The following is a 19,739-nucleotide window of genomic DNA, read 5'->3' as shown; positions in this document are numbered from 1 at the left end:
TACACATTAAAAAAACAACCTGACATCCATGCCAATCAACACTCAACTCACTTAAAGTTAATGCTTTAGTTTCATTCCAACAAATGTACCTTTTTGGACGATGTTATGTTAGGTCAAAAACTTTACTGGTAAGAAATAAGGAAACCTGCCAGTGGTTTCACCCTATTAACACACATTCTGAATAAGACTAGCAAGAAACATTGGGAGAGCCTGAAGTCAATATGGAATAAAAAAACTGTTTAAAAGGCCTACTGAGCAAAATCAGGTAAGGTCGTCTGTATAATTTACTATTTTTAATGATGAAACTTCACTTGGCACAGATGATTTCTCCCAGACAGTTGATAGATTGCATAGCAATCCAAATTGTTGGTACAATAAATGATACATATCACTTGGTATGTGAAGACCTAGGATTTTCTAATCAAGTAAATGACTGTATCTGTGCTTTCCCTATGTTGACCGCTCTTGACAGTTTCCCTTTCCATTTGACACCCACGTTTCCATACCACACAACCTTCTAATTTTAAGATCTATCAAAATGTTCTCTTATGTGTCAAAGGTCCATCGAGCAGAACAAAAATAACATGAACCTCATCATCTTTGACCTTTCCTCCCTCACAATTGTTGGTTTAGAAATGTCAGCTTACAGTAGCAAAGATACTTTTCGTATAAAGAGCAAGAAAAAGCTCTGAATGATATGTTGTTTCTGATTCTAAACTGGTTTTATTTTACACCAGAACACTTGTTTTTATGTGTCATTGATCCACCTCATTATTGGTTCATTTTTATAGCCCGTTCTCATAAGGAGTATTCATTTCAGTGTTCAGGAATTTACACCAAAAGTCCTCTTGCGCCTTTCACCTCAGCTGCAGCTGAGTAGTAGTGTACCCATAGGAAAAGCATTTCAAATATGGAATCATTTTTGTAGAGACCAAAAAAAGCTGCCAATCTGAATAATAGAATGTTCTGTTATTAACCTAAATTATGCAATTTATCAAAAATGATGCCATTTACAAGGAGAAACATGGGGCTAAAATGATCAGATGTTAATTTTCAGTAGATTTTTTGCTTTACTTTCAAAGGGAATATTCACTCCAGATTCAGAAAACCAAAGTCCCATGCAATTAATTAAAAAGCAGAGGGGATAATCTCTTAGTTTATAGACAAAGCGTAATTTACCGTATGCTGAAATCACTCATACCTGAAGGTTTTGTTGAGTAAAAGTGCTGCCATCTGCACTGTCAGCTCTGTCCTTCTCTTCTCAGCCTATTAATGTAAGATCAAAGATCTCTGCGGGTGAATACAAATAAAGTTTGACATGTTCAAGAACACTTTGTCTCCTTTTGCAGGTGGTGATACTCAGACATTTATCATTCTGACCGAGGCAGTCTCGCCGACAGCCTGCTTGTTTACTTCACCATCAGTTAAAAGTTCCCCCGCCCTCTGCGTGAAGAGACAAGACCCAACTCCCAGTTTCCCTGCCTCTATTCAGCTGACAGGAACATCTTTCATGATTTATCTCATCAGCTGATGAAAGCTGACGAGATAGAGAAGAGAGTGAGCTGACCTTGAGGATCAGAAAACACCACCGACAAATTATGTTTATAGGCTTTTAAGTCAGACATTCTGTGAAACAATGAGAAAGAAGAATGCTGCTGAAACTAACATAATGGATAACTGCTTTCCCGCTCCGCTAAAATGCTTTCATTACTGCTGAAATCAAAGTATTTAATTTGGTTTTTGGCCTTTTGTCAAAACCCAACGTTATAGAAAGAGGAAATTAGATTTTTAAAGGCCTCTCATCCATCCCCAGACAATTGAGTGCTGTTTATTTATCCTTTATTTATTTGTGTATTTATTTGACCTTCTGCTCCTGAAACACAAAAACTCAGTCATTAAATAGCAATGAATAAGAGAATAATTTCCTGTTTGCGTAAATGCGCTTTAAAGCCAGTGGTAAGCTTAATTGTTTCTCCTTGACTTGAGGGCATCCTTCAAGAGAAACACACTCGAGAAACAGCGCTTTAATTTGCAGCACTGCCAAATTCACAAACATATGTTTCCCCTTGATTCTTATGTGGTTGTTGGAGACACAAAACTCTGGTGGTTTGGAGGTTATATATGCAGTAACTCTAGCACCACAGAACCTGAAGATTGTGTCTTACCTGTGCATCAGATGGCTATTAAGTAGCTGCCTGAACAAATTCATTTGTGCTTTTTTACAGTTTCACCATGCACTAACTTGAGAAACTGAGAAAAAAAGCGACATACTCATCAGACGAGCCCCACACTCTTTGATCCCTGCATTCTTGCTTCAATAGAAATGTTTTCACACTAGTTATTGGACTACCCAAGTCTAATCCACTTAAAACACACACAAAGGACTTCCGGTTATGGCGCAGTGCTGGTGAGACGCATCTCCATGAGGCTCCGAAGCTAATATATTGAATTAATTATTCAGAAGACCACAACTCCCTTTAAATACACATTATCTTAAACAATAGATTACCTGTCAACATTATGCCAGGAAGACCTCAGAAAACAGGTGCACAGACCCCTGCAGCATCGAAAACGTCAACGTTGCAAGCTAACGTTAGCCAAAACACAGAGGCAATGGCCGAGAAGGTGGAAATCCTCGGCGCTATACATGCTATGCAAAGCGACTTTTCAAAGAAACTTGACGATGTGCTTGAGGGAATAGGCGGACTCAAGGGTGAGCTGCAACACCAAGCTAACAGGATCACAGAAGCAGAAGAAAGAATTGGAAAGACCGAGGACGACTTAAATTCCATGCACAGCGCTATCAAAAAGCTACAGGATAAATGCGCCACATTGGAAATGAAGGTGGAAGACCATGAAAATAGGGACCGCCGCAACAACCTGAGGCTCATCGGCTTGCCTGAAAAAGCTGAGGGTCAAGACGTGTGTGCGTTTTTGGAACAATGGCTACCTAGAGCCCTGGGCACCGACACTTTTTCCACACCGCCCGTTATTGAGAGAGCACACCGAATAGGACATCTAATCGCTGCCGGCCAGGACCCGAAACCAAGAGCGGTAATTTTGAGGTTCCTTAACTACAGAGACAAGGAAAACGCTATGCGAGCAGCCCGGAGACAAGGAACAGTGCGTTTTGAGAATCACAACGTCAGATTATATCCAGACCACTCAGCGGAGACTCACCGGCAACAGAAGCTCTTCGAGGCAGTGAAAAAGCAGCTACAATCCATTGGGCTCCGCTACGGGATGTTCTACCCGGCTATCTTGGTAATAACACACAACGGACAGCGACACTCCTTCAACACGGTCCCCGACGCAGAGAAGTTTGTCCAAAAGCTACAGAAGGACGCCAGGCCCACGCCAGTGACAAACTAGAACGTTTAGCTAAACAGAGGCTTTGACACCATGGACTTGCTACAACGAGGTTTGTCTGTTTGTGACGGGATCATAGTTGTTCGGTTAATTCTCTAACTACAGATGATCTTGTGTATGAATGTATATATGTATATATATCTATATATAGATAGATATATATATATACTATTACAACCCAGTCTCACGGCATTTCGTGTTCACCAACACGGTTTTTAATCTATTGATTCGTGTTCACCAACACGATTTCCCCCTTTTTTTCGTGTTGCACAGCACGATTTTAAAAGCAATGTATTTCTATTGGTAGTCTTTCCCCTTTTTTTTCGTGTTGCACAGCACGATTTTAAAAGCAATGTATTTCTGTTGGTAGTCTCACGGCATTACGTGTTATAAGAAGACCGGTGTTCCGGATTAACTTGTTTCCCGATCAACTTGTTTCCCGATCAACTTGTTTCCCGATCAACTCGTTTCAGTGGGGTGCGTGGTTTTCGACTGAATACACATTTCGATCGCTTTCTTCTGTCGTTTACATACATCTTTTGGTATATTTGGCTTCTTAGGAACACGTTGATGCACATCCAGTACCAATGTGTGAGGTTGTGATTACGATGGCGATATCCGGACGCGAACAGCGAGGACTACAACAAGACAAACGAGTTGCTTGAATAAATCATTTAAACCGGCTATTGTTGCCAGACTTATTACGGAATATCGTTGTTAATGTCCAAGTCCATCTGTGTATACCTCCAGACAGCCTCCAAGTGAAGCACACGGTGTGTGTGTGTGTGTGTGTGTGTGTGTGTGTGTGTGTGTCTTTGTGTGTCTTTGTGTGTGTGTGTGTGTCTTTGTGTATGTGTGTGTTTTTTAATCAGCGTTAAAAACCTTTCTTCCTGAGACTGATATTGTTGGACAGAGTACTTTAAGAGGATGGTAGACATGATATCAGCAATACTTCCAGTCAGTACTCCAGTAGCAGCATTTTTACCCCTTGGAAAGTCTTTAGAGTCTGGCCTGGATAGCTGGTCACAAATATCCTCCAGCAAAGTGACACATCTGTCACATAGTTGGCCTCTTATGATGCTGCTGTCTTTTAATATATAATTATTCCTCAGCCGCTTGTTCGTACCTCGCAGATTCTTCAGTCTCATCAGCCTCATCCTTCCATCAGTCCAAGTCAACGCTTCCAGCACACTTCCAGTGTCTGACTCCATATGATATTGTCCTGATGCTGTAAGGGTGATGCCCCATGATCACAAAATGACCCCTCTAGTGTCTGAGTGCCAAGGACCTCATATTATGGCTGTCATTAATGTTACATCACCCATTACAACAATTTTCTTTCCTTTTTCTCATCTCTTAACTGCATAATTCTGTCTTAATACAATGTAAACTCATTTTCCTGCACCATTTTAAGGCTTCAAAACAGGCATCTTTACTGTATGTGTTTGGAGAAATGACACAATCCATGGCCCAGAATTGTACTTTATAAACTCTGAATCTTGTGGTGCTTGAAGAATTACACACTGGTTAAGCCGGCCAGGTTATATATGCCTTTTCTGGAGCCCTTTTTTGCAATATTTATTAAAATGTCAGTAGTTATTTAAACAAACCACTATCTGAGGATAATACAAGCAACCATAAAACACCCTTTACTAGAGCCATTGAAGCCCATGAAGAATGTATCCTTTCACAAATATTTTCAACTGCTGTAAGTTAGGGCACTCTCTGTGCAGACATTTTTAAATATTCTTCATTTGCAGTATTTAAAAAAAGAAAGTGTTCAGAAAGACTGCATCAATTATATATGTAGTCTATGTATATATATATATATATACATATATATATATACATATATATATATATATATATATATATATATATATATATATATATATATCAATATTTGTATTAACTAACCAAAGTCAATTTAAATAGCAGGCAAAAATGGGTTAATTGCCATGCATGTTGTGTTTGATACAGTTTACGTTCAATTTCAACTATTTTAGGCAGAAAAACATATATTGACCAAAACCTTTTTAATAGTTTACTATTTAGAAAGGTTTTTGTGAGAAATAATTTCAAAAGTAAACTTATTTTTCATTTTATATTTAAATTTGAAATGTTTGCACACAACATTATTAATTTATACATTTTTATCAATTTTTTAAAATTATTAATCCATTTGTTTTATTGTATTTCCTTGAGGCTGGGGAAGATATCATGTAGTTCAACATGCATGTTCTGTCAAGGGGTGAACACTGAGGCATGAACTCAATTGCACGACTCAAAACTCAGACTCAGATAGCGTTTCAAAATAAAGACTTTACTGGAATTTTGCACAGTAATAAAATAAGGAAAACAAAACACTCTTTCGAGGAAAACTAGAATCGTGATCTATAGCATAGGTCCGTGAAAGGTCCGTGAAAAGGTCCGTGAGGTAAGCCGATACGTAGGTCTTTGAGAGACAACGAACTGACAATTAACAGGAGGGAGCTAACACAATATATACACAGGTAAAGGGGACACAGTTGGAAACAATCAGGGCGAGGAAAATAATCAAGGACGCAGGAGACAGAAAGGGGCGGGGAGCGTGGAGGCCTGAAATGAGAGGAAGAAATAATTAAGGGCATAGACATAAAGCACAAGACAAAGGGACATGACAACTCTAACATAAAGAATAAACTTTCACTATAAGTTTCTTGGACATGACAGTACCCCCCCTTCTAGGGACGGCTCCTGACGGCCCAGGCTCCTCTGAGTTGAGGCGGTCAAAATCCTCAATGAGGTTTTTGTCTACGATGATGCGGGAAGGAATCCATTGCCGCTCCTCAGGACCATAACCCTTCCAGTCAACCAGTAACTGTCGCCCTCTACCCCTTTTCCGACTAGCCAATAGTGACTTGACTGTGTAAACCGGACCTCCATCGATCATCCCGGGGGGCGGGAGGGGTTTGACGGTGGGAACCATAGCGCTCTCCTTCAACGGTTTTAATTTCCCTACATGGAAGGTGGGATGTACCTTCATGGCCCTGGGAAGCCGTAGTCTCACTGAGACTGGGTTTATGACCTTGGTGATGGGAAAAGGACCCACAAACCGGGGAGACAGTTTTCGGGAGAGTACGTGGAGGGGAAGGTCTCGTGTAGAGAGCCAGACTTTTTGGCCCGGCTGGTATACAGGGGCTGGTCGGCGTTTTCAGTCTGCTGCTCTTTTAACCAGTTGCGCATTCCTGCAGAGTATCTTCCTAGCCGCAGCCCACACGCGCCGACAACGCCTGACCAGAGCGTGGGCAGACGGGACCGTGACCTCCCTCTCCGTGGCTGGGAACAGTGGCGGCTGGTAGCCATAAACACAGTGAAACGGGGACAGGCCCGTGGCAGAAGTAGGGAGGATGTTGTGTGCATACTCAACCCAGGTGAGGTGCTTGCTCCAGGAGGATGGATTCTGGGACACCAGGCAGCGCAGGCAGGTCTCCAGTTCTTGATTTAGGCGCTCTGTCTGGCCGTTAGACTCCGGATGGTATCCAGACGAGAGAATGACCGTGGCACCGATGAGGCTGCAGAACTCCTTCCAGAAGCGTGACACAAACTGGGGGCCCCGGTCGGAGACAATATCCTTAGGGAAACCATGAAGCCGAAACACATTCTGCATCATGACCTCCGCCGTTTCCTTAGCTGAGGGCATCTTGGGCAGAGCAATGAAATGTGTCATCTGGGAAAATCTGTCCACTACCGTGAGAACTGTGGTTTTACCTCCAGAGAGGGGCAGGCCAGTGACGAAGTCCATGGAGATCTCTGACCAGGGCCTGTTGGGAATAGGGAGTGGTTGTAATAGTCCTATTCGCGACCTGGAAGAGGTCTTGTTTCGAGCGCAGATAGGGCACGCCTCCACATACTCCTTCACCTCCTTCTCCATGGATGTCCACCAGAAACGTTGTTTAATAATGAACCTAGTTCTCTTGACTCCGGGGTGACAGGTGAGCAGCGAAGTGTGAGCCCTGTGGATCACCTGTGGTCGCTCGGCCTCCTGAACAAAAATCCGGTTAGGCGGGCAACCCCTTGGTGCAGGAGCTCCAGCATTGGCACGTATTACCTCCTTCTCTACTGGCCAAGTCAGCGCTCCTACCACCCGGTTCAATGGGATGATGGGTTCCGGCTCCTTGGCTGCAGGCACAGGGTCAAACAGACGGGACAGAGCGTCAGGCTTGACATTCTGAGACCCCGGCCTGTAGGAAAGAACAAAGTCAAAACGGTTGAAAAACAAGGTCCACCTAGCCTGGCGGGAGTTCAGTCTTTTTGCCTTTCTTATGTACTCCAGGTTCTTGTGATCGGTCCAGACCACAAAAGGATGCTCGGCTCCCTCCAACCAATGCCTCCACTCTTCCAACGCTAACTTCACGGCCAGCAACTCACGGTTTCCCACGTCATAATTTCTCTCTGCCGGGGAGAGCTTCCTGGACAGGAAAGCACAGGGGTGAAGTTTGTTGTCCTTCTGTTGTTGCTGGGAGAGGACCGCTCCCACCCCCTCGTTGGAGGCATCCACTTCCACCACGAACTGGCGAGTGGGATCCGGCATGGTAAGTATGGGGGCAGTGGTGAACATCTTTTTCAGCCGAGAAAAAGCCTCCTCAGCCTGGGGAGACCACACAAAAGGCACCTGAGGGGACCTGAGGACATGAAGAGGGGCTGCAATAGCGCTGAAGCTCCGCACAAAACGTCTGTAAAAATTAGCAAAGCCTAAAAACTGCTGCACTTTCTTGCGAGAGTCAGGGGTAGGCCAACAGGCTACTGCGCTAACTTTTTCTGGGTCCATCCTAACCTGACCTGGGGAAATGATGAAGCCCAAAAGAGTGACTGTTTCTACATGAAATTCACACTTTTCAGCTTTGACAAACAACTTATTTTGGAGCAGTTTCTGTAGAACCAGGCGGACATGTTGTTTGTGGGTGTGAAGGTCAGGGGAGTAGATCAGAATGTCGTCCAGATAAACAAAAACGAAACGGTTCAGAAACTCCCTCAACACGTCGTTGATCATAGCCTGGAAGACTGCAGGAGCGTTTGACAAGCCAAACGGCATGACCAGGTATTCATAATGTCCTGAAGGGGTGTTAAAACCCGTCTTCCATTCATCGCCCTCCCTGATCCTGACCAAATGATAGGCGTTACGCGATCTAACTTGGTGAAAACCTTGGCTTCCTGAAGCTGCTCGAAAGCAGACGAGATGAGAGGGAGGGGGTACCGGTTTTTAACCGTAATGTCATTGAGAGGTGAGTAGTCTATACAGGGCCTAAGAGACCCATCCTTTTTGCCCACGAAAAAAAACCCTGCACCTGCTGGGGATGAGGAATGACGAATAAGCCCTGTTTTGAGGGAGGCATCAATATAGTCCTTCATGGCCTCTTTCTCAGGTCCTGAAATTGCATAAAGTCGACCCTTAGGAATGGGAGACCCGGCAATCAAGTCAATAGCACAGTCATAGGAGCGGTGAGGAGGAAGAGCCAGAGCTTTGGACTTACTAAAGACTTCACTAAGGTCGTGGTAGCAGGAAGGAACTGAAAGTACATCCGGAAGATATATTTTTGGGACTGTATCCTGCCTAACACTCCCAGTGTTACATCTCCTGTCAATCTCTGCTACCTGCTTAAAACAGTGATCAATGCAATTCTTTCCCCACCCCTCCACCCTCCCAGATTGCCAATCTATGTGAGGGTTATGAAGTTTCAACCAGGGAAACCCCAAAATGAGTGGATGTTGGGCTGAGTTAAATAAGTGAAAAGACATTGTCTCGTGGTGGTTATCATTACATCTTACTTCCAAAGGCTCTGTTTGGTGAGTCACTTTAAACAACAGCCGCCCATCGAGAGCACTCGCTTCAAGAGGCCGGGGTAGAGGTTTAGTTTTTATGTCCCATTTTTTAACTAAACCCCAATCCATAAGACTTTCGTCCGCCCCTGAGTCAATGAGAACACCATGAGTAACTACATTGTCTCTGATTTTTACCTGGATCCGGGTCAGGGTGCGAGGAGGAAAGTCAGAGGAAGAGATCCGGCTCACCAACGTACTCCTCTTTATTGGTGAGCCTCCTCTTTTACCGGACAAGCCGCTTGTGGGTGTCCGCGCTGCCCGCAGTAGAAACACAGACCCTCCTTGAATCGACGCTGACGTTCTGCCAGCGACAGCTTGGCGCGGCCTAACTGCATTGGCTCCTCCACGGAGCCAGGGGGCGCTGTTGTCCGGAACGCAGGTGGTGAGGGGTGACGGAGCCTCCAAGAAGAAGTAATATCAAGCGGCGAGCGTCTCCTCTGGAGAGGCGGATCAACCGCATCCTTGGATTTATTCCTTCTCCTCTCCGTCAAACGATTGTCTATCCTTATAGCCATGGATATGACAGAGTCCAAGTCAGCGGGCAGATCGAGAGGCGCCAGCTGGTCTTGTAAAGAATCCGAGAGACCGCTGACGAAAGCGTCAAACAATGCAGCGGAGTTCCAGCCGCTGTCGGCTGCCTTAGTCCGGAACTCGATGGCGTAGTCAGCCACACTCCGCTGATGTTGTCGCAGCTTGATCAGAGCCCGAGCTGCTTCCCTGCCCGGCATGGTTTGATCGAAGGTCTTCCTCATAGTGTCTATGAAGTTTTCCAGAGACCCGCAGATAGGCGAGCCTCGGGACCATTCTGCCGTGGCCTACGCTGCTGCTCGACCGGAGAGATGAGAGATCATAAAAGCCACTTTGGAATTGTCCGTGGGAAAAGCAGCCGGTTGGTGGTGATAGTGTAACTCACACTGCACGATGAACGGCCGGCAGCCTTCTGAGTCTCCGGAGTACTTTTCGGGTGGAGCCAGACGCATGGAAGCACTGTGCGGCTCAGTAACCCGGTTGGGATCGAATCCGGTCACCGCTGGAACCGGAGGAGTCGTAGGAGGAGAAACAGCCTGCAGGTGAGTGAGCACACGCTGAACCTCTGCTGCCATTAGATTCACTTGGGTCGTCACCGATGTTTGTAGTTCCTTCTGGCTGCTGGTTAGATTCTGCACTCCCTGCTGCATGGTGGCCATATGCTCCTCTTGTTGCCCAAGACGTTGGCCCTGAGAGCGGATAGCGTTCTTAATCTGATCTGAGTTCATTTTGATGGTCAGTTCGTACTGTCAAGGGGTGAACACTGAGGCATGAACTCAATTGCACGACTCAAAACTCAGACTCAGATAGCGTTTCAAAATAAAGACTTTACTGGAATTTTGCACAGTAATAAAATAAGGAAAACAAAACATTCTTTCGAGGAAAGGAAAATTAGAATCTCGATCTATAGCATAGGTCCGTGAAAGGTCCGTGAAAGGTCCGTGAAAGGTCCGTGAGGTAAGCCGATACGTAGGTGTTCGAGAGACAACGAACTGACAATTAACAGGAGGGAGCTAACACAATATATACACAGGTAAAGGGGACACAGTTGGAAACAATCAGGGCGGGGAAAATAATCAAGGACGCAGGAGACAGAAAGGGGCGGGGAGCGTGGAGGCCTGAAATGAGAGGAAGAAATAATTAAGGGCATAGACATAAAGACAAAGGGACATGACAACTCTAACATAAAGAATAAACGTTCACTATAAGTTTCTTGGACATGACATGTTCTAATGCAAGTAAGTATAAGTATAACATGGAAAAGGAAATAAAATACGTTTCATAGGAGGATGTGGATTTATTTTCTCTGACCTTGTAATTACACAATCAAACAATCTATAATTTAGCATGGCCTTCACTCACAAAATAACATTTTGTTGAATTGGACACATTTTTCAAAGCTCTACTGACTGACATGCAATGACTGGGACTGATGGAAGAATCTGCGAGGAATGAACTAGGAGCAGAGAAATAATCATATTTTAAAAGACAGCAGCATCATAAGAGGCCAACAAGAGTGACAGAGCGTGTCAGTGTTCTGAAGGATAGACCAGCTATCCAGGCCAGTCTAGACTTTCCAAGGGGTACAAATGCTGCTGCCGGAGTACTGCCTGGAAGTATTGCTGATATCAAGTCTACCATCCTCTTAAAATACTCTGTCCAACAATATCAGTCTCATGAAGAAAGTTTTTTTTTAACGTTTATTCAAAACAGCAGAGAAACATGCATTCTTGTTCTCAGGAGGGGACATTGACAGAGGAGTACTGGAAAAGTACACAGTAAGTACTTCATAGTACTTGTGGGGGTAGTTTCACTAGTACTGAGTCCAACAAGATCAATCTCATGAAGAACTAATGACAAAAAAGAATTCCCTTATCAAACTTAGCAGAAGTGGCTTGATTTTGTTCTCAGCAGGGGACTTTGAGTATTTCTCAAAAAATAGACAGTAAAAGTACTTCAATGTATTGTAAGTAGTAGGCTAATACAAAGTAAAACAGTATCAATTTCATTAAGAACTAATGGTGGAATTATATTTTTTATCATTCATCAAATATAGCAGAAAAACATGGAAAACTATGGAGGGGACTTTGACAGAGGATTACTCACAAAGTACACAGTAAAAGTTCTTCATTTTATTTCTGGTAGAAGTCCAACTAGAACCGAGTCCAACAGTGTCAGTTTCCTTAAGAACTTGTGGTAACAAATATTTGTTTCACTCATCAAATATAGCAGGAATAATGAAGAGCAGCTGATTTGAAAAAACAAACTCGAGAGACGGCTGAGTGCCCGCAGAAATCTCCTACAATGTTGTCCATTTTAGACCGAGGCTTATTATATTTACAGCCCTTAATAACATAAATGTTCTGGGCTCAATATGTGTCTTGGCCGGCCGTTTTCGTTGTGATCGCTAAATTCCCCCTGTTTATAATAATCACGGGTCCTTCAGCAGGATACTGTAGTGATTCAAAGTGTGATTTTAGCTAACGAGTGCTTTTGTTTTGAAATCACTTCCGTGAGTTTTGCCCCGCCCCTCGCTCCAATGACCATTTAGTAAAGTAAAAAGCAAAAAGCAAAAAGGCCTCTTAGACGCTCTTCCGTTTACGTGTTTAATAAAGAAAAACAATTGGACGGTAGATACACGGATTGTTTTTTGTTTCTGTTTTCTAGAGATTTTTTAAAATGTTTTATTAATATCCAGTCGTTTTTTGTTTTTGAATATCCATTTGTGAAAAGAAAATCCAATGACCAAAACATACACTGACCCCGTTAACTACCTTGATAAAGCATTTTCTGTGATATATATTGTCTTGATTTAGTTTGATATTCTTATTTTTATTCATAATCTTTCTGTTTTAAGTACACACGTAGTACGGTACCTGTTTGATTTTTCTCATACCTCTGTTGTGCACTTGACATTGTGACCTGACTACTGTAGGATTAACTTTCCTGTTTAAAATTAAATGTGTATTTTCAGTCTGAAAATCCTCTCCTTGTGACAGTTGTGGAGAACTGTGCAGACATTGAGCCGTAGAGACTGAAACGAGCATTAAAACCGCATTACATTGTGTTCCGTTGAATTGAAAATGGATTGACGACTAATGCATGCAGCAAGCTCAACATTTCAAATATACCTTGAGGCTTGACTTTCATCACATATATTTTGTTCCACCTGTAAGCAGCTTTAAGGGACCTAAAGAAAAAAAGTCTGTCTCAGATATCTAAAAATATTTGTTTGCTACTAAACTATAAAACAAGACAGACATCTGAGGCGTGCCGCTGTGAGTAATACAGACCTTCAACAGACGGCACCTGCTCCCCTGACAAAAGTATATTAAATCTCAAATAAGTTCTCCTTTCACTAACAAGGACGGATGTAGAGATGTGTCCATGTCATGGGACGCTCGAGGCGTTGGGTCAGTGCTGTGCTTCATGCTGTTGTTGTTTTCTGAACTGTGCAGAGATAAAGACAGTCTCCCGTGTCTCAAAGCGAGGCAGCTACAGAAATGTCAGACAGCATCACACGGCCTTTTGGTATTAGTATTTTTTAAGCAATATCCTGTACACTGAAGATTGTAACCTTTTTCTTATTTTCTTTCTTCAATCGACATGAATGCATTCATGTAGAAAAAAGAAAAGAAATAGCTTCATACATTAGGTGGCATGACAGGATTAATGGGGCACTATTTTGCTCATATTCATGTTCATATTTTTATTTCTGTGCCTCTAATAATCTGACATGTTTCCATGCTTTAATTTTCAAAAAGTACTTCATACTGAGAAGTGTTCAGTGCTGCAGCACCTCTTTTTTAACCCTCTGTCTGAAACCAGAGCCCAGTCTGCTCTGATTGGCTGCTCTGTTGTGATTGGTCAACCGCTTAGAAATGTCTGGCCCTTTTAGCCTCAAACTTTGGGATTTTAGCCTCTGCACACCATTTACATGCACAAAAAAACTATATAACACACTACAGGAAAGAGAAAACCTCAAAAGTCATAATAGGGCCTCTTTAACAATACAGGGCAAACATTCATTGGGAATGGGTAAGAGAAAAAGCACAGATTTCATTCTAGGGTGTGTGTTTTGGAGAAGGTGTCACATTACGTTGTGTTGGATACTTGTCTGTGTAAGTGTTTTCGGGAAATATGGGGGAAAGGATTCATAAAAATATGAAATACGAAAAATAACAGGGAAGAATAAGTCATTTGTTTTTGTGGCAGGCGTGGCTATTGATATCCTGCTACGTCTTGGTCTTTAATTATGCTGAGTGAGGGGTTTCTGTCCTTTAGCTCCCAGGAGGAAGCTGCCATTCTGAGATCATATATCTAGCTCCAAGATTCACTGGGACACAGAGCCTCTCAATAGGGGGAAGAATACTTTTTTTGAAGAAGGTATTCTTGGTCCATACGCAAATTAAAAGATTGCCTCACCAAGCAAATTGAAATGAGACGACCTGAGGTCTCCTTCCAACCTGAAATTGACTGGCAGAGCTCCATTCATTGGCAGTGACATTGATCCAAAGGTTTAAACTTTACTCAGATTTGAGCATTTAGGTTTGATGCATTTTATAATGATTGAAGTAGTCCAGATCCATTCTGACAAGCACAAAATCTAGTGGGCAGGATAAATCTTTTGGGCAATATAAATCCTTTGACTTTGAAATGTTTAAATTATGCCCAGTGACACCACAAGTGACTTCCTGCCGTGGTCTCAGAAATATAAATAACATTTCCACAGACCCTGTCAAACCATCAGGTCTAAAGTACTGCTCAGATGTGAAACTTCAATTCCAGACACACTTTTATAAATACTCTGCTATGATAAGCTATGGAGCCAAGAGCATGAGTATTCAAATATGTTTATATCACAGCTTTCTTTATTGACAAGTTTGATCTAAACTGGAGATTATTGGTTCTTTGCCTGCATTTGTGGAATGGGCCGCTTTTGGTTGTTTTTAATTTGTTACGTAGCTTATTTGGTTCGCTTGGCTCTGTTTGAATGTCAGATTTCATGAAGTACACAGACATCTCCATGGTCAGTAGAGGATCGTTAAAACAAGTCTTAAACATGGCACGGACACAAGATTGTAGACGTGTTAGGGAAAATTGGCAAAAGGAAAACTAATTATTTCATTGACTTTATCCAAACCAATACGTAGTCACTGTGATGATATGCTTCATTGTTGTCAAAGGAGCTGTGGTTATGGTTGTTAGGAGCATTTAACATGTATACTATCCTACAATAAATAGGTTACTTTAGGACTTGTTATATATAGAGTGGGGCAAATATTTAGTCAGCCACCAATTGTACAAGTTCTCCCACTTAAAAGGATGAGAGGCCTGTAATTTTCATCCTAGGTATACCTCAACTATGAGAAACAAAATGAGAAAAAAAAAATCCAGAAAATCACATTGTCTGATTTATAAAGAATTTATTTGCAAATGATGGTGGAAAATAAGTATTTGGTCAATAACAAAAGTTCATCTCAATTAGGCATGGGCGGTATCATTTTTTTCATACCGTCATACCTTGCTGACATCATACTGTGGTATACGGTATATGACGGTATCAGTCCCAATTTAAGGGGTAATTTCTCCCAAAAAAAAATGTTTTACTCACTATATCAACAGCCCCACCAAAAATATTTTCCCCCAGCCGCCACTGACGGTATGACTTGGGTCGACTTGAGTGAGGTGGCGTTCGGCGGCAAATAGATGTTTCGAACGGTATATTATATGTTCGGTGTAAAATGCAGCCCGAGCCGGTAGACGCTCGCAAAGTGCCGCGACGTGCGCGCAAGTGCAAAACAAGGGCTGCATACATGACACATTGTGCAAATGGCACATTTTGAGATCGGATACAGGACGCGTTTGTAGATGTCCGACGTTGTTTCCATAATGAGCTAATATAACAATATATCAACATACATAAACATTTTCCGGGAGTAAATACTTGACTTATTGAATAAAGTTTGCTATATTCACTAACTAGTTTGGCAATATTATTCCGTGCATGTGTTCAAAACCTTATTTCCATTTGATTCATTGGATTACTCGCGTGAATGTTTAGCACGTAAATGCTTTCGTTTTTAAAACCGTCCGACCTCCACTACAAAACCATCAACCAGTTGCATAGGATTAAAAAATGTCAACACTCACTCACCCCGTCTTAAACATTCCCAAAGAAGTGCCTCTGTCTCTCGTTGTGCTGGATGAAGTCACTGGCGACGAGTAAACCCAAAATAGTCCCAAACAGGCGCAGAGGCATTTTTCTTTTTTACTAGTTTTCCGAGTTCGGGGCCGGCAAATGCTGCCGCCATCTTGCTCAGCTCAGCTCTGTGCTGAGCTCTGAGAGCGGGAAAGACGGACTGCCCTCCCCTGCCCTCTGCTGGCGCATGCTGTGCATTACAACCAATGTCGTCCCTGTCAAAACTCTGTGTCAGTGTAATAGAATGAAACGCATCTGTGATTTGGCGCACAGTCTGTGACGTCACGGTATTGAAAATCATACCGACGGTATTTCGAAATACCCTCATACCGCCCAAGCCTAATCTCAATACTTTGTTATATACCCTTTGTTAGCAATGACAGAGGTCAAACGTTTTCTGTAAGTCCTCACAAGGTTTTCACACACTGTTGCTGTTATTTTGGCCCATTCCTCCATGCAGATCTCCTCTAGAGCAGTGATGTTTTGGGGCTGTCGCTGGGCAACACAGACTTTCAACTCCCTCCACAGATTTTCTATGGGGTTGAGATCTGGAGACTGGCTAGGCCACTCCAGGACCTTGAAATGCTTCTTACGAAGCCACTCCTTCATTGCCCGGGCGGTGTGTTTGGGATCATTGTCATGCTGAAAGACCCAGCCACGTTTCATCTTCAATGCCCTTGCTGATGGAAGGAGGTTGTCACTCAAAATCTCACGATACATGGCCCCATTCATTCTTTCCTTTACACGGATCAGTCTTCCTGGTCCCTTTGCAGAAAAACAGCCCCAAAGCATGATGTTTCCACCCCCATGTTTCACAGTAGGTATGGTGTTCTTTGGATGCAACTCAGCATTCTTTCTCCTCCAAACACGTCTTGTTGAGTTTTTACCAAAAAGTTATATTTTGGTTTCATCTGACCATATGACATTCTCCCAATCCTCTTCTGGATCATCTAAATGCTCTCTAGCAAATTTCAGATGGGCCTGGACATGTACTGGCTTAAGCAAGGGGAGACGTCTGGCACTGCAGGATTTGAGTCCCTGGCGGCGTAGTGTGTTACTGATTGTAGCCTTTGTTACTTTGGTCCCAGCTCTCTGCAGGTCATTGACTAGGTCCCCCCGTGTGGTTCTGGGATTTTTGCTCACCGTTCTTGTGATCATTTTGACCCCACTGGGTGAAATCTTGCGTGGAGCCCCAGATCGAGGGAGATTATCAGTGGTCTTGTATGTCTTTCATTTTCTGCTTACCTATTGCAGATTCAGTCTTCCCAGCCTGGTGCAGGTCTACAATTTTGTTTCTGGTGTCCTTTGACAGCTCTTTGGCCTTGCCATAGTGGAGTTTGGAGTGTGACTGTTTGAGGTTGTGGACAGGTGTCTTTTATACTGATAACGAGTTCAAACAGGTGCCATTAATACAGTTAACAAGTGGAGGACAGAGGAGGCTCTTAAAGAAGAAGTTACAGGTCTGTGAGAGCCAGAAATCTTGTTTGTTTGTAGGTGACCAAATACTTATTTTCCACCATAATTTGCAAATCAATTCTTTAAAAATCAGACAATGTGATTTTCTGGATTTTGTTTCTCATTTTGTCTCTCATAGTTGATGTATACCTGAAAATTACAGGCCTCTCATCTTTTTAAGTGGGAGAACTTGCACAATTGGTGGCTGACTAAATCCTTTTTTTCCCCACTGTATATATGCGACTTAACTCCCTATCTCTGGCACAGGAAGATTGAATACCCATTCTTAATTGTGTCTTCAAATTATTGATTGCCTTGGTTGTTTTTTCCTATAGATAAAGAAGACATCAGACAATATAGCTTTTGGAGAAATCTGTAAAACCTGATTTGATTTAGAAATCTGAAACCTTCCTTGAATGATGATTGCTTGAATGCTATAATTTGAACCAAAGTCCAGTAGCATAAAAAAAGAAAGAAGGGACAACCAAACTAAAGTGTGCTTACATTTAAAGTGGACATATGCTATATTATATAATATAGTGTAGGACCATACCTATATAAGACATATTTATTAATGCTGTCAAAATTATCGCGTTGGCGGTAATACATTTTATGAATTAATTGCGTTAAAATATTTAACGCATTTAACGCATGTGCAGAATGGCCCGCCCCCCATACATCCCACCAGCGGCAACGCCGGGGTAGTTTACAGCCATACCAAGAAATGGCTTAGCCCCACCTTAGCCCCACCATGAAAAATGATGTTAAAATAAGCAAAATAAAGTCCGCCAACTCGCGCCGATTAAATTGCACAGACAGCATTTAGTAAGATTGACTTCAGTAGCCATTTTTCTGGAAATACCGAAGACTAGAAACGGTTTGTAAAAACTTTTGTCACGAAGTGATCGTCTTATCAATAGAACATCTTTGATAATGTCTTCTGGCCAATCAGAATCAAGATAACGGCGTGGTGTTGTTGCAGGAAGTCCTGACGGAGAATATTTTTGCTCAGCGCCATATATGCCATATGGCACTGCTTTTGCGGTAGTACATCTCTATGCATCGATATAACATTACGTGTTGATAGAAATCAACACATAATGAAATAAGACCCCACGGTTTGATGATTGATACAGAACAATGTTATAATAAACATACATACAAACTGTATGTTAAATGGATATATCCGCCTTCTTTCATTTATCTTTCCATTCCCACAACAATATACATAAAGAAATGGCATATTTTGGACATAGTTCGAATGGTGATTAATCATGATTAATACATTTTTAAGCTGTGATTAATCTGATTAAACATTTTAATCATTTGACATCCCTAATATTTATACTTTTTATTTTTGAAAATACCAAACAGATCATGCATTTTAGCCATTCCTCATTTCACTAAATTTAACACTGTCTTTGCATGAGCTGATTCTGTGAGAACAGCACCATCTACAGGCCTGGCAGTACTACAGCGTATCCAGCGCTTTCAAATGGCAATGTCCGTGGCTGTCTCCTCCTGATTGGTGGAGTTGGCCCAATAGCCGTAGCGTCACTTCTGTGACGTCAGAGAAGTGTTCAAATCTGGATCAGTCTGTATCAGATCCGTTGCAGCCCCCTTATAAGAGATTTGGGTATGGAGGAAAATAGAGAGGATTGTGTTTTCTGACACTTGGTGAGTTCCCTGGAACACCGGGGACACATATTCATGTATAAAAGACGTACAAAAGTGCATTTTGCATGATAGGTCACCTTTAATAAAGCCGAAGTAGATGTTATACTTATGTAGGTACGGCTCGAGAACAGGCAGCTTTACATTTGCCATTTATACATCATTAAATTAAAAGTATGATTTCTCTATAGTATAGTTTTGTCTGAGAGTTTGAACTTTTCTGTGGCCTTTGACAACTGGGACATTTATTCATAAATAAATATTGTCAGTAAAAGAGAACAAGCTGCACTCTTTTGAGCGCACACTCTAGTAAAAAACAATAGTAGACACAAGTGCTTGACGAGTTTAAAAAAGTTTAAAAAAGATTTCTGACAATGTTTTTCTTTTGGAAATCCATCAATAAATCATTTATTTCAAAGCCTTATAAAAAGCTTTTTTTCAATCTGCAAGTAGAAATAAACCTGACCATTGTTTACTTGATGTTTTGTTGGTCAGTTAAATGACAGGTTGTATCCAGTAAATGCATGTCCTCCATGCACATTTCCAAGACAATGATGAATCATAGTGGTTAAAGGGTTCTTAGTAAAAACATGACAGGGAAAATAACTATGTTATCCTTTTTAAAGAGTCTTTCAAAAATAAAATGCCT

Source organism: Notothenia rossii (genome assembly GCF_949606895.1).
Source record: "Notothenia rossii genome assembly, chromosome: 2".
In the NCBI taxonomy this organism is placed as follows: Eukaryota; Metazoa; Chordata; class Actinopteri; order Perciformes; family Nototheniidae; genus Notothenia; species Notothenia rossii.
The sequence above is the reverse complement of the archived record's forward strand: the minus strand, read 5'-3'. Positions refer to the sequence as shown.